The sequence below is a fragment of the Achroia grisella genome, unplaced genomic scaffold, assembly GCF_030625045.1.
Source record: "Achroia grisella isolate CSIRO2021 unplaced genomic scaffold, CSIRO_AGI_Agris_v1 utg780, whole genome shotgun sequence".
NCBI lineage: Eukaryota > Metazoa > Arthropoda > Insecta > Lepidoptera > Pyralidae > Achroia > Achroia grisella.
This window is the reverse complement of record NW_026713020.1, coordinates 7634322-7652024: the sequence shown is the minus strand read 5'-3', so window position 1 is coordinate 7652024 and position 17703 is coordinate 7634322.

The following is a 17703-nucleotide window of genomic DNA, read 5'->3' as shown; positions in this document are numbered from 1 at the left end:
TATGGTTTTTTTTAAAGGATGATAATCGGTGGTCTAGCGGCCTGCGCATCGCTTTACGTCCGGGGCATCAGCGGGTTCGATAGGATGAGCATGAAGTCACAAACATTTGTATTTATGGGAATGTATCACGATGGTTTGTATCGGTCTGGGTATCTGACATCTCCCCCGTATAATATGGTTAAGTAACTAAATAAGAGTAAATCAGTCGTAGTAAGTAGAACAGATCAATCAAGCAGCACTCGTTTACGAGTATGATGAGCTGGCCTTGAACAATGACATTGTTTTCACGCTAAGGCGTTGCTAAAGGAAATAGGGATTTATTTATATTATTATATGTATATATATATATTAATATATTACGTAATAAAATGGACGTTACATTTTTTTTAATTAAAAAAGGCAAAGACAACACTAGTGTACAGCATCACCGTGATTAAAAATTGTTTTTTCTTTTTGAGTGTGATTTTTTTAAATTTATTTATATTATTATATGTATATATATATATATATATATATATTACATATATTACGTAATAAAAGGGACGTTATTTTTTTTTAATTAAAGAAGGCAAAAGCAACACTAGTGTACAGCCATCACCGTGATTTAAATTGTTTTTTCTTTTTGATGTATATGTATATATATATATATATATATATATTACATATATTACGTAATAAAAGGGACGTTATTTTTTTTTAATTAAAGAAGGCAAAAGCAACACTAGTGTACAGCCATGACCGTGATCTTAAAAAATTGTTTTTTCTTTTAGAGTGTGATTTTTTTAAATTTATTTATATTATTATATGTATATATAAATTACATATATTACGTAATAAAAGGGACGTTACATTTTTTTTAATTGAAGAAGGCAAAAGCAACACTTCTGTAGAGCCGTCACCGTGATCTTAAAGAATATTTTTTGTTTTTGATGGTATTTTCCAATCGCCTTCATGCCATCTTCCACACAATCCATCAATTACGCGTGTATACCACGCCGGTACGGCGGTATTCAATTTCGCGAACTCATGAACCGAAATCGCTTTACCTCGAATTCACAATATGATACGTGCATAATTCGCAATATGTACATACTAGCTGTGCTCGCTGTTTCATCGGCATGAAATTTATAGCCCACTAGCTTTTATTTTATTTATTTATTTTATTTTTACACTTTTTTGCACCAGTTACAGAAAATATTAATTACTATAAAAAATATGTATAACAATGACGAGTACAAAAGGCGGCCTTATCGCTAAGCAATCTCTTACAGGAAACCTTTAGGTAGACAGTGAAAATATAAGAAAAAGAGTAGGTGGTACAAATGACAACACAACTTTTACCCGCGGCTTCGCTCGCATAGCTTCATTACTGATTGCTAGATGGCGCTGAAGTAGCAAAATGATCATATTAAATTTTTTTATATTTTATATATAAATGATATTTTTTAAATAAATGATAGTTTTTGTACCATATGTTCCTTTTAATACCTCCAAGAACATGTCTACAGAATTTTATGATGTTCGGTTCAGTAGTTTTTGCGTGAAAGTGTAACAAACATCCCTATTTTCACATTTGTAATATTAGTAAGGATATGTTATTCTGATGTATAAGCTATGTTAATGTAAAGTTTCATCAAAATCGGTTCAGTAGTGTTTTCGTGAAAGAGTAGCAAACATCCATCCATACTCACAAACTTTCGCGTTTATAATATTAAAAAGATTATATTACTAGCGACGGACTATTACTAGTGATTTAGTACACCGCTTGTTCAATGGTCGCAGGTTCGATTCCTCGTACGGTGTAAACATTTATATTAATCAGTATGATTGTTTGTATCGGTATAGCTGTTTTCTATGTATATATGTATGTATTTACAAAAGTATCTAATTATTTATATCAGCTGTCCAGTACCCATAACACAAGCTCTGCTTACCGTGGAACTAGATGGCGCTATTAAGTCAAGATTAAACAAATAAACTGCAATTTATTAATTCTATTCTATTAAAATTCGTAAATAATATTTATAAACTTACTTCGACTTCGTAACTTTTATCTTTGTAATTAAAAGATAACGATATGACACCTGCTCGCCTCTCTAGCTTCTATTAAAACTTGGCGTCGGTTTTAGAAATTTCCAAACAAACGGTAATTTTCATTTCGGCTTTAATTAACATGGGATGTTACGGGGAATCGTTATGGGACTTCAATTAATAGGACATTAATAGGTTTACTATATCGACATATACTAAATCCATATCACTGAAAATATTATCTGATTATCGCATGCCTCTTACTTGTTATACTGTAATTATTTATATAAATGTAAATTACTGTAATTAACTAATTATATCATTTACATAACTTAATTTTACTTAAATATATATTATTTTAAAGTACAATTTAAATTTATTACTAGTATTTACATAACCTAATTGTACAACTAAGAACCTAAAATTAAAAAGCTTAAAAAAATATATAATATGATGACTAAAATATATTATTAAAAGGGGTCCCTTTAGGCAACATTCCGAAGATACTGCAGCGTCCCAAAATTACTGTAATTATTTATATTAATATAAATGTAAATTAAATTTTAAAAATTATTTTCAGTGTACCAAATAATCAATTTTCTTTCTTTTCTTTCTTTATATAAAAAACATCTATTTAAAAGAGCAACACACAAGTTTCCTGCTCATTCTTCTTGTGATGAATCTGCATTCCGAATGAGTGGTAGAATCAAAATATGACTATTCAAAAGTGCTTGTAATGAGTTTATTTGAATAAAGATTATTTCTATTTCTATTTCTATAACAAAGAGCGTGAATTCAAATCTGGATGAAAATAAAGTAACTGTTCTTATCCTGTTTGTCTCCTACTTGTTACTGTATATTTATTTATTCAAAAGAGCAAGTTTCTTGTTTGTTCTTCTTGTAATGAGTCTGCGTTTCGAATGAGTTGTAGAATAAAAAGTATGAAAAAGTTTAAAAAAACTATATACATATATTTAAACTACACTTATTTTTAAACTTTCGCACATTATTAATACAATTAAATGGATTAGAACAGGAATAATTTTATGGGAAATATATTACCTCTCTCGATATTTCGATTAGGTTTTATATATTTACCGTTATTTATCATAGAAATATTAGAGATAAAATCCATTTAACATTAATAAAGAATTACCTACATTCTCTTTAAAGATCAATTTCCTCAAAACTTGACAATGAATTGAATGGATGCAAATGCATCCATTCGTTTTGCCATATAAAACGTTGTTTTGCCATATAAATTAATAACGCTATAAAAGAATAGGGGTTGATGATAGAAGGGTGAAAATTTAGGATTGTATGTATTTTTGTATGTTGTATCATAAAAAAATAACTAAAAATTTTGTATAAAAAATAAAAAAAAAATTAGGGGTGGACTACCCCTAACATTTAGGGTGATAAAAAATAGATGTTGGCCGATTCTCAGATCTACTCAATAAGCTCACAAAATTTCATGAGAGTCGGTCAAGCCGTTTCGGAGGAGTATGGGAACGAAAACTGTGACACGAGAATTTTATATATAAGATATAATTTTAGCATCAGTTTTAAATTTAACGCGATCATTATTTATATATAATTAGTAAACAGTTGAGTTCCCAGTTTACCACTTTTTTCACTTTAGTTGAAACACTGCCGAAATATCGGGAACTCGATAAAAATAAAACGTACTAAGATCTAGTGATTTTTACTAATTATACGTATACTAGCTATTCGCCCCGGCTTCGCACGGGTGGACATGTATTATATATAATCCTTCCTCTTGAATCACTCTATCTATTAAAAGAACCGCTTCAAAATATGTTGCGTAGTTTTAAAGATTTAAGCATACATAGGTACGGACAGACAGCGACAGCGACTATGTTTTATACTATGTAATGATATAATTTCCGTTTTTATTTTTTAAATAAATATTCAAACAGCTACTCACTAAATGACAATATTTTTTTTCGAGTTGTCAAATGATTGTCTAATCTGGTAATTAATTGTCAAATGACAAGATTTTCTTTTCAAAACTTTGCCATTTCATATTGTTTTTCGTCGTTTTAACTGTCCCAGTTTGTATTACTTTGTTTTATTACTTTACTTATCTTTGAAATATCGCCCACTTCGCATTATAACTTGATAATATTAAAAGCTTAATATTTTCACCGTTGTGGTGTAGCTGTTAAGTTCATAATCTAATTTCGGATTACGAGTTCGATTTTCACGTACATAATTCCAATTTGTATATTAATATATTCATTCAATTCCAAAGGAATAAGATTTCACACTTATTATCCCATAATTTCACTGCTTAATCGCGCCTTATAATCGTAACACATTTTTTTTCGGACTACTGTAATGCTGTTGGCCGCAGCTGGCCTTTACAGCTTCACCGGACGATAGGGGGCGAGTGCAGATGGCACTCCAAACCCGCGGAAGGACTTATGGAGCGGCTGAAGGCCAACTCCTGCCTGACGGATACGACTTTAATCTGAGGGCACCGGTAGGGGTTCGAACCTCGGCTCAGGCCATCGATTTGATCCCCGTTTGAATTGGACGGGAGATCGATGGAGGGGCGACTGGGGGCACCGGTGCGGGAGATATTAACAAGCGAAAGAAAATTTTAAAGCAGTGCTTAGTCAGAGCGACATTTGTAAAACTATTATACACGTCACAAAACGTATTAAAGGTTTTTTTTTTATGGATGTTAAAGGAATGGTGCACCCGCCTGCGCTATCGGTTTACGCTGGCGGGGCACCAGTGGAGGATGACAAGATGAGCATGAGGTCAGGTCAGTTAGCCCAACGTGGTAAATTCGCAATGAATTTATCACGATGGTTTCCAGGGGAACCCCGTGGAGGTCAACCTGACGTAGTACATTGCTAGTATTGGGTCATGAGTCCCCATTACTAACAATCCCCTTCCCCCCACGTATTAAAGGTTTACCGTGATGTTTTGAGCGTAAAATTAATGTTTAAACGAGTTTCTCACTTTTAATTAGGAATGTTAAATTAGTCTCCGAGGTTCAGTCTGCCTGAATTTGTTTTCTGTTTTAACGAAAAAAATATTTTTTTTTTTCAGTTGTTCTGAAAAACAAATACGTACATTTTTTCTTTCAAGCTGAAGAGTTTGTTTGTTTGAACGCGCTCATTTCAGGCACTATTGGTTTGAATTGATAAATTATTTTTGTGTCAGATAATCCATTTTCGAGGAAGGCTTGAAGCTATATAACATTACGCTACGACCAATAGAAGCGAAGCATCTGTAAAGAATTGCAAAAACGGGGAAAATTATTCATATTTGTGGGCTTCCGTTGCGAGCGCTGCGTAAACGGTTCAAGTTACTCAAAAATGTAGGAAGTGTTTTTGATAACTACGCGAACGAAGTTGCGGGCACAGTTAGTTTGTTGTTTTTTTTTATAACACAGGGACAAACGAGCATGCGGCTCACCTGATGGTAAGTGATTACCGCCGCCCATGAGCACCCGCAACACCAGAGGCATTGCAAGTGTGTTATATATCCGGACGAGTTATTACAATTTGTTTATTTATTAGCATACAAAACAGATTACAGTCAATATAATAATATAACTATGAGCGTGTAGTTCGGTACAAAACTGGATTGTAATCCAACATTATGTATGCCTAAAAGCTAAATTATATAGACGCATTCAATATACGCTAGATAAGGTTATATAATGAAAAGTAAACTAAATAGAAAATAATATATAACAACATAATGCAATGAATTATCATGTTAACAGAATTTTATTTATATTAAAGAAAAAAATTGGTACAATGTTAAATATAATTTGTCTCTTTACGGTGGAAATTTAATTGTCTCCGGAACTGGACCAGTGTTCAATGGAAAATATCGAATAAAAATATCGACACATTCGAACTATTGGATTATAATAAGATGTATTATTTGAGTAACCCTGAAGATAAAAGGTGTTATATACGGTTGCGTGATCTAAATCTCGTATTAAAGTTTAATAGAGAGAGAAAAGTGGACGAGTCCAACTGATGATGAATAATTTTATGTAACAAGGTGAGGTCAATGACCTAACCTTAAATAGAAATAGAAATAATCTTTATTCAAATAAACTCATTACAAGCACTTTTGAATAGTCATATTTTGATTCTACCACTCATTCGGAATGCAGATTCATCACAAGAAGAATGAGCAAGAAACTTGTATGTTGCTCTTTTTAGTAGATTTTTTTTTATATAAATAATTACAGTATAATAAGTGAGACGCATGCGATAATCAACATAGAAATCGCTACGCACTCATTATTAGTGTAATCAGATAATATTGTTAGTGCTATGGATTTAAAGATTTTCTATAAAAACATTATTATCGTTAACGAATTCTGAAATTTTATAGTAAACTTTTTTGCAAAGGAACTGTTTTATTTGACATGTTAATCTTTTTTCTGGCAGATTTATAACAGACTCTGGTATTAGTACTATTTTATTTAACATCATCATCATCATTATCATCACAGCCCGAAAGACGTCCACTGCTAGACATAGGCCTCCCACAAAGATCTCCACGACGATCGGTCCTGCGCAGCTCGCATCCAATGCCTTCCAGCGGTCTTGACCAGATCGTCGGTACACCTTGCTGGAGGCCTTCCCACCCTGCGTCTTCCAGTCCATGGTCGCCACTCGAGGACTTTACTGTCCCAACGGCCATCTGTCCTACGAGCTATGTGCCCTGCCCATTGTCACTTCAGAGTCGCATTTCTTCGGGCTATGTCGGTCACTTGCAACAACCGCAAAAGAACCACTTTTGCGGTTGTTGCGGTTCGATCACGCAGAGTAACTCCGAGCATAGCCCTCTCCATTGCCCTCTCAATGACTCTGAGCTTGTTGATGGGGCCCATAGTTAGCGACCACGTCTCTGTTCCGTAAGTCATCACTGGCAACACACATTGGTCGTAGACCTTCGTCTTGAGACACTGCGGAAATTTGGACGAAAAGATATATCGGAGCTTCCCGAACGCTGCTCATCCGACGTTTGACCTCTTTCTTGAAATTGGATCTACCTAGCTGGATAGTTAGCCATAAGTATACGTAGTGATCGACAATTTCGAGTGTAGAGTCTCCGATTTTTACGGGAGCATGTACGACATGGGCGTTTATTTTATTTATTTTATTCAACAAATGCATTTCTATTTCATCAGCAAATATTAATAGATCACAAACTAGATCAGCGAAGAGCAATTATAGAATAAAAAGTTCAAGACGACATCAAATTAGAATCTCAGAAATGTCGATAACACTCGCCGATCGCGAGTGGTTTGTTTTAATTTAAATTTACCTCTTGAAATGAGCAGTTGATAATGAAAATATAATATTTACACAGAACATGTTGCTAATCTTATTACTCTTACTCACTTACATATTTCCTGCTTACAAGTATATTCGTATTTACATATTAAAAAAAAGGAAGTGTCAATATTGCAAATGGTACGGTAATGGTACCGAGTACTAGACTAAACCGAAGACTAAATTTAAAAAAAAACCAAGTGTCAATATTGCAAATGGTACGTACTGAGTACTAAATAATACTGAAGTAACTAGTTCGGTACCTGTAACGAAGTATCTTGTCGTTACTTTAGAATTATTGCAGTTCTTGTTACTTAGTGGTTGTATTGTCTTACCGCTTGCACGTTGTATTCGAATGTATATGTACTAGCTGATCCGGCAAACGTTGACCATATAAATTAATATCTGTTGTATAAATATGTAATAAAACTATTAATGACTGAAAATTGTATTTTAATGTTATGGTAGATAGAGAAGGTGACACAATATAATTTTTGTTTTATATTTTTGATTATAGAATAAAGAAAAAAACTTTTAAATATATTAATATCAAAAGAGTTTTCTCAACAATATCGCTATTAAAAAATAGAAGGGTGAAAATGTAGGTTTGTATTTGTTCAAAATCTACCCTGTACCATCGTAAGCACAGATTATTATATTAGAGTCCGTTAGTTTGTGTTCCCGCGGTTTCTGTTCCCCTCCCTTACCTACAGTACTGAACTGACCGTACAGCGGCCTTGACGCGCGCGCGCATTTGTGTTGTGAATTAAAATAAATTAGAACTGTGTTAAACCTACTGTGAAACTGGAAAGCTAGCGAAGATACCTTCGAGACCCTGAAGCCCAAGAAATCCGCAGAACCATACGGGTACGTGACAGACGCTTCCACATATTTTTCCCTATATATATACATAGTACTTTCCCTAACATTTTGGTAGCAGAGAGTAAATTCCCTAACAGTATTTATTTTTAATGCCACATAATCAGATAGTTAATCACTAAGCAACGATGCTCTGAATTTATAACTTCATGAATACAATTTATTTTGAACAGAAAGGGTTAACTATCTGATGTTCAGTTGACATGATTGATCTACATGCTTCCATCCCATATTTCAACCGTTCGAGTGTTATTATTATTACAAAAAGTAGCACATATTCATCGCTAAGGTTCAATTTATCTTTGTATTAAAATTTATCAAAATTGACGCAGTGATTCTGGTTAGGTTTTTCTTTACCTATACATATAAATAAAATTGGAGTGTCTGTTTGTAATATTGAAATAACCGTCTTTACTACATGCATATGAATATAAATACGGTACATACACCAAAATATTTTTTTTTACAATTTTTATCTGTCTATCTGTTTGTTCCGGCTAATCTCTGAAATGGCTGAACCGATTTTGACGGGATTTTCTTGGTAGGTAGCTGATGCAATAAGGAGTGACTGAGGCTACTTTTTTTTTAGAAAAATAAAGTTAAATTCCACGCAGACGAAGTCACGGGAACAGCTAGTCTTTACTAATATTAGTGCGGATTAATCTCGCATAAGCTATCGTTTCACAATCTTGTTGTAAATATAGAAAAGGTCGTAAAACCTTTTTTGTTGCAAACTTCGTAATGGTTGTAAAAGTTTCGTGCCAAAACGTAGCTACCATAAAACGGGTTTCGCAGTTTCCCGACTGCCACGCTACCCGCCTAATCCATGTGTATTCCTTATAAATTATATATCGAACTTTTCTTGGTCAGTGGTAGAAATAGAAATAGAAATAATCTTTATTCAAATAAACTCATTACAAGCACTTTTGAATAGTCATATTTTGATTCTACCACTCATTCAGAATGCAGATTCATCACAAGAAGAACGAGCAAGAAACTTGTGTGTTGCTCTTTTTAATAGATGTTTTTAAAGAAAATTTAAAGAAAATATTTTTAAAAGAAGAAAAGAAAAAAATAGTACAGAATAGAAAATTCTTTATTCAAATAAACTCATTACAAGCACTTTTGAATAGTCATATTTTGATTCTACCACTCATTCGGAATGCAGATTCATCACAAGAAGAATGAGCAAGAAACTTGTGTGTTGCTCTTTTTAATAGATGTTTTTTTTATATATATAAATAATTACAGTATAACAAGTAAGAGGCATGCGATAATCAACATAGAAATCGCTACGCACTCATTATTAGTGTAATTAGATAATATTGTCAGTGCTATGGATTTAAAGTTTTTCTATAAAAACATTATTATCGTTAACGAATTCATCAATTTTATAGTAAGCTTTTTTGCAAAGGAACTGTTTTATTTGACATTTATATCTTTTTTCTGGCAGATTTATATATTTATATTATGGTATTTATTTTGTTCACATTGTATTGTTGTACATCAGCAGTATTTGTTGAACAGTTTTTTTATGGATGATAATAATAATAATAATAATCTTTATTTACTGCTGACAAGGTACCTTACAATATTAAGAAATCCCGTCAAAATCGGTCCAGCCATTTCAGAGATTAGCCGGAACAAACAGACAGACAAAAATTAATTAAAAAAATGTTATTTGTATGTACCGTATTTATATTCATATGAATGTAGTAAAAACTGTTACTTCAATATTACAAACAGACACTCCAATTTTATATGTAATGTAAGATAGATATATATATAAGTATCAAAATTTAAAAATACAAGCGCGTGATAAAATATAAGTAAGATAAAACGAGTGTATCGGCTTTGGCAGGTGGCTAGGGTTGCCAACTTTTTGTGACAAATAAAAACCTAAACTGGTTTGGATAGGAAAAATAAAGTATTACGACAAAAAAGTAACTTTCAAATTTCATGTTTTTCTTTCTTTAAAAAGGTATTTTTGTGTGCTTTTAACACTAGAACTGTGACAAATGTCACAACTCACAATGGACATCTAACATTTCGTTCAGTAATTATAAATCGCAAGTACCCATAACGAGTATTTTGTTTTACGAATCACAGTAAAGGTTGAAAATAAAGTATTTTGTTTTACGCATACTTTATTTGTATAAAAAAGTATTATTATATAGTATAAAACAAAGTCGCTGTCGCTGTCTGTCCGTGCCTATGTATGGTTTAATCTTTAAAACTACGCAACAGATTTTAAGCGGTTTATAGAGTGATTCAAGAGGAAGTTTTATATATAATACATGTACAACCGTGCGAAGCGGGGGCGAGTAGCTAGTCATATATATATATATATATATATATATAACGCACAGCCCAAACCACTTGACGGATCGGGCTAAAATTTGGCATTCAGGTAGATGTTATGACATAGGCGTCCGCTAAGAAAGGATTTTGATTAATTCTACCCCCAAGGGGATAAAATAAGGGATGAAAGTTTGTCAATTTTAAACCGATAGGACTCAGACTTTGCATGCATAAAGCTACTATGACGTAGGCATCCCCTAAGAAAGGAAACAAAAGTAAAACCGCAAAAACTATACCTAATTAATAATAATACTTCTTAACGCGAGCGAAGCCGCGGGCAAAAGCTAGTAAAGTATAATTACGAAAAATAAAGTAGGATAAGTTATTATAAAGTATGGTTGGCAACCCTACAGGTGGCCCCGATCGATGGCTGGGCGTGTAGCTACTGTGCCACTGTTTGGGCGTAGGCCTACAATAAACTATTATATTTTCTTGTTGGTCAAGATACGAAAGTCAATATTTCGATGAACTTCAAACACGAGGTTGGAAATATTCGCTATTGACAGGAGTTTTGTATTCAACTATATTTTTCTTATTTGTAACATTTGATCTTCAAACTTGTTGGACTTTATACAAAGTCTCTATATAGATCTGTCTGACAAGTAGCTTGCTTAACCCTTTGAATGTTTTGACACAGATCTGTGCCCGCAAAACTATGACTTCTGTTTAAAAAATGTTATCCTTACTTAAAACAAAAAAAAAAGAATAGAATAGAAAATCATTTATTCAAATAAACTTACAATGAAGCACTTTAAATAGTCATCTAATTTTTTTTAATTTACCGCTCATTCGGAAATCTGTCTCATCACAAGAAAAACGAGCAAGAAACTTGCGTGTTGCTCTTTTAAATAATTTTATTCTTTACAATTTAAGTTGAAGTGTGTGAATACAAACTACCGATTAGCACTAATTCAATTAAATATTCAAATAGAACAAATATTGAGTACACAACAACTGGTTAAACAATTAATAAGAGGAAACAGTCATAATCAGTAATAGAAATCGCACAGCAATTATTTTGATACAGGGATGTCCCTACACACATTCCTACATTCAGCAATCTTTACCTCTAAAGTGTCACTCTTTATTTCGGTGAGAAGTGTATTGATTGTATTACCATCGATTCCAACTATTTTTCTTTCTGATTAAATTCGCTGTGTGATTTATAAGACAGTTCTCGGCGCCCGGGGGACCGTGAGCTCCATCGCTCATTGTGTCAATGTGCCCACGTCTCTGTGGACCTTAATACATTTATTTGTCAAACATATAGGAATAATAAATTCAAAACAAACAAACACACAAACTTCCACTGCATGCTGTTTCTAAGTATCGTTTGGAAAAAGTCTAGGATATACTGGAATTACCTTTAAATAAATTCGAAACATCTGTTAAATCATATGTACTGAACAAAACCTATTACTCACTAAACGATTACTTGAATGACGAGCGTGCATGGCAATAGTTGTTCATGCACGGGATTAATTACATTTAATGTTAGACATAGACACCTATATAAATATACATTGTTAATAAACTGGCTTTTAAAAAAAATATTCAATAAAGTTTCTTTCCAGTTCTTCTTAATTAGATCCATATACTGGACTGGACGGTAGAGGAAAAATTAAAATTATAATGTAAAAAATTTGACGTTCGTAAGCGGCTAATAATCTTACATGAATAAATGATTTTTGAATTTGAATAATATTTGTCGGCCTCGGTGGTCTAGCGGTTGAACACACACTTACCTATGGCCGCGGGTTCGATTTCTCGTACGGCACAAATTTGTATTCATGAGTATGATTGTTAAATAATTTTAATGACAAACAATATTAATCTATTTGTCGTCACATAATATACAATAGAAAATTGTGGAATGGACCCAGACCGATATAAACAATCATACTCATGAATTACTTTTATCATTATTTATTTGTATTGATGAATATATTTATGTATTATATGTATCTAATTCCCATATATATTTATGTATATTCGTATTTATGTATTTTACTTTTGTTTTAGATTATACAATTTGTTATTTGAATTTTATTTAGTATCTATCCTTTGATATTTTTAATTTTTTTTTTGTTTGCACCAGTTATTACAAAACATATCCCACTGTTTTAGGTTGACTGGAAGAGATCTCTTCTATCGGTCTCTAAATTATAATATCTTTTTATTATCTGTGTAATAAAGAATATATAATATTAATCTATTTCACATAATATATATAGAAAATACCCAGACCGATACAAACAATCATACTCATGAATACAAATGTTTGTATTGAGCGAGGTATCTAACCCAAAACCATCAACAGCATAGAGGAGTACAAAATCGCTACGCCAGCGGAGCAGTTGTTTCGAGTCATTTTTTCTTGAATATTTGCGATTTGTGCAATGTTAGTTTACAATTTGAAGGCTGAAATTATAAATTACAGGAATGACACATGCGTGTCTTTTTTTTAAACAAAGTTAAACCCATGCTGTCTTTAAAAACCCCTTGCTGTAGTCTCTCGAGAAAACCTCCGCAGGAAGTTCATTCCACAATGTAAGTGTACGCGGGAGGAAGCTCCTTTGAAACCGCATTGTCCGAGACCACTTAGGTTCCAGCGTATGGGGATGAATTCTCTGTCGATGGTAAAGGTAAATAAGGTAGCTATATAAATTGTAAAGTAACGATGTTTATAATCAAAATATACATTTTATAATGTGTTTATTTATATAATAAATGCCTTCTGTTTAGGCTGTATATGATAATTCTGTTGCTATTGTATTTATATAAAGAAAATATATTCCATTCTTGAATCAAATATGGTGAAAAATATACGCAAATTATGTTGCTAAATAAAGTATTTTTATTACGTCATACTCGTGAACGAGTGCTGCTTGTAGGGACTGGTCTGCGCCTATCACTATGACTGATTTAATCTTATTGTGTTTTTATATTTGACCCTAATAAATTAGTGCTGGTTGGTAGTTTGTATTCGCACGTTTCGACTTTTAAAATGTGAACTTACAAGGATTATTTAAAAGAGCAACACACAAGGTTCTTGCTCGTTCGTCTTGTGATGAGACAGCTTTCCGAATGAGCGGTATATAAAAAAAATGTGATGACTATTCATAAGTACTTAAATTAAGTTTATTTGAATAAATGATTTTCTATTCTATTCTATTCTTAACTTAGGACTAGATAGCTCTGTGCATTGCTTATATTTATTATTTACTAGCAGTTCCTGCGACTTCGTCCGCGTGGAATTATACTTTATTTTTCTAAAGTAAAATAATGTTTCTAAACTAAAAGTAGCCTAAGTTACTACTTATTACATTAGTGCTTAAATTAAGTTTATTTGAATAAATGATTTTCTATTCTATTCTATTCCCATCAACCAAGGATTTATTAATTCTGTTAACAAAAGTGTTCTGTAACCTATGAGACGAGTATAATGCTAGCAACAATAACTTTCATATCGACATCAATCCAGTACATTCCTCTCACATACCAATTCTCTGGATTCTCTATTTACTGTCTCTTATAAAAAGCAACATTTACCACACTCAAACCTCATCTTTATCTCCATCGTCACAAGATCCAATATCGAGTGGAGTATTAGGTAGATATTTCTAGAATAAATTACTATAGTAATCAATATATATGTTAGGAATTTGCGAAATAATTCAACGGAATATTTCTATTATGTGTCTAATTTAGATAGAAGCTTATATTTATTGTTTACTTTAGTAGATAGCCCAGAATGTATGGTTTTATTATTTATTATGCGTCACACAGCACCTGAGGCCTGAATACGTAATATAAATAAGGTATATCCTCACTCATATTATAACAGAAAGTAACTCTGTCTGTTTGTCTCGCTTTCACGCCAAAATTACTGAACCGATTTAAATAAAATTCAGTACATAGATAGTCTAGATACGCGAGACTTTTCTCAGGGTCTATCCCCTTATATAGGCCCTCCGAAAGTGACTGTCTGTCTGTCTAACTCGCTTTCACGCCAAAACTACTGCACCGATTTAAATAAAATTCAGTACAGAGATAGTCTAGATACGTGAGACTTTTCTCAGGGTCTATCCTCTTATATAGGCCCTCCGAAAGTGACTGTCTGTCTGTCTGACTCGCTTTCACGCCAAAACTACTGCACCGATTTAAATGAAATTCAGTACATAGATAGTCTAGATACGCGAGACTTATCTCAGGGTCTATCCCCTTATATAGGCACTCCGAAAGTGACTGTCTATCTGCCTGACTCGCTTTCACGCCAAAACTACTGCACCGATTTAAATGAAATTCAGTACACAGATAGTCTAGGTACGCGAGACTTTTCTCAGGGTCTATCCCCTTATATAGGTCCTCTGAAAGTGACTGTCTGTCTGTCTGACTCGCTTTCACGCCAAAACTACTGCACCGATTGAAATGAAATTCAGTACATAGATAGTCTAGATACGCGAGAGTTTTCTCAGGGTCTATACCCTTATATAGGCCCTCCGAAAGTGACTGTCTATCTGCCTGACTCGCTTTCACGCCAAAACTACTGCACCGATTTAAATGAAATTCAGTACATCAATATAGGTCTGACTACGACATGATCTGTGTATTAAATATCATTTAAAATTTAGTACACCAATAGTCTATAAGACAAGATCCTGAGAAAGGACATAGACTACTTTTTAATGTGAAAAAATGGTTGTAAGGGGATGAATGGGGAAGTAAAAGGTTGTATGGAAGTATCGTCATTATTAAAGCTAGAAGTTTGAAACCAATTTTTGAGGTTGTTGATTAAATATAAATAAATATGACATTTTTTTTATTTATTTTTTATTGGGTTGTTTGGGCTGGTTGTTTTGCTCGCTATAAAGTTCAAACTTGTGGCGGCGTGGTGGGTCGGGTTGATGTGCTCCCTCAAATATGGTTGAGTACAATGATGGCTGGCTCATACGTCATACTCGTGAACGGGTGCTGCTTGTGGGGACTGGTCTGTTCAGGTTGTGAACACTGATTAAATTTTTTGTTCTTTGCGATAGCATATGCTGGTGGTCACTCTATACTCCCAAATTTGAATTTTAATGACTGTATATTATTATAAACATGTTCCACTATTATTTGAAAAAAATACGAGCCGAGTTTCTTGTCAGTTCTTCTCATCTCGAAATCATTCCGAACTCATGGTAGATTTGACATATCATAAGAGTCTGTAATAGACCTACATGAATAAAGATATTTTGAATTTGAAATTGAATTTTTGTTTTTATTTGCTTTGAGGACTATTACACTTGAAAGAAGTCGCGGTCACAGCCAGTAACATGTATACTAATAACGTTTCTGAAATGTCACAAGAAATTTGATTAGAATCGACGCGGCGAGACGTCTATCAAAGTGTACATATATTAACATCCCCCTCCCCATACGTTGCCACATTTATAGGGGAAGTATGTCTCAATCAAGAAATTCATCTCGGAAAATGGGATGTAGAATTAACTCGGCGAGATAGGCAATTTTGTTGGTATGTATACCAACAAAATTGCTTATATATTGTTAGGGTTCACATCGATATTGTCGAAAAATCTGATATTTTATATTAAAAGAAGGTAGTTTCATTATTACTCGGTATCGTTAAACTAGTTGCGTATAACCCCCACTTTTACATTTTAATATCGGGCTTCTCGAACAAATACTCCAATAGACTACTGCTATTGAGTAAAAACAACATATGTATGCATGATGACTAGAGCACACAGGACACTGCAAATTAAACAAGCATATGGCTAAACTAGGCCTATGCACGACAAGTATCTGCAGATTCTGCCAAACTGAAGAGGAAACGCCGCTTCACATCCTATGTGGTTGTAGCCCACTCATGCATAAACGAAATATCTCCTTTGGAAAGTTTACACTCTTTCCCGAGGAGATAAAAACGATTGCTCCTAAGAATATCCTTCAATTCTTGTCCCTGACGGGTCTAGGTAGCGAACTCTGAAAAGGGCGAGCACAATAGATCTATGTAGGTCGCAGTGCTACAGGTGCTACACATCTGACAATAGCCCAAACAAACCAATAAAAATAAAATAAAAAAAATAACCCCCACTCATATCTTCCCTGTATAAAAGGGAGGGTTTCTGTGCACAGGATGTGCTGGTTGTATTTTAATTGCTAAAGTGAATTGTGTTAGAGACATAGTTAAATTAATGTTATATAGCTGTTATTTTATTATAATACATACTTTTACTAGTACATAGAGTTGATATATCTAACATATATGTATAACGAGGGTAGTTCCTCTATTTTTATAAAATAATAATAATAATTATATATTCTATTCTTGAATCAAATATGGTGGAAAATATACGCAAATTATGTTGCTAAATAAAGTATTTTTATTACGTCATACTCGTGAACGAGTGCTGCTTGTAGGGACTGGTCTGCTCTTATCACTATGACTGATTTAATCTTATTGTATTATTTATATTTGACCCTAATAAATTAGTGCTGGTTGGTAGTTTGTATTCACACGTTTCGACTTTTAAAATGTGAACTTACAAGGATTATTTAAAAGAGCAACACACAAGTTTCTTGCTTATTCGTCTTGTGATGAGGCAGCTTTCCGAATAAGCGGTATATTAAAAAAAATGTGATGACTATTCAGAAGTACTTAAATTAAGTTTATTTGAATAAATGATTTTCTATTCTATTCTATTCTTAACTTAGGACTAGATAGCTCTGTGCATTGCTTATATTTATTATTTACTAGCAGTTCCTGCGACTTCGTCCGCGTGGAATTATACTTTATTTTTCTAAAGTAAAATAATGTTTCTAAACTAAAAGTAGCCTAAGTTACTACTTATTACATTAGTGCTTAAATTCTATTATATTAATAGAATATATTATTATTATTGTTACTTAAACTATACTTAAAAAGTGTAGCTTAGCTATGGGCACACAAAACATACCGAAGTCCTATTCGATAAATCACAAACAGTCACGTAGAGCGTTACTCAAAATATGTCGCAAGTGTAAACTTGTATAACTTGTATAAGTGTAAACTTGTATAACTTGTATAAGTGTAAACTTGTACTCAAGT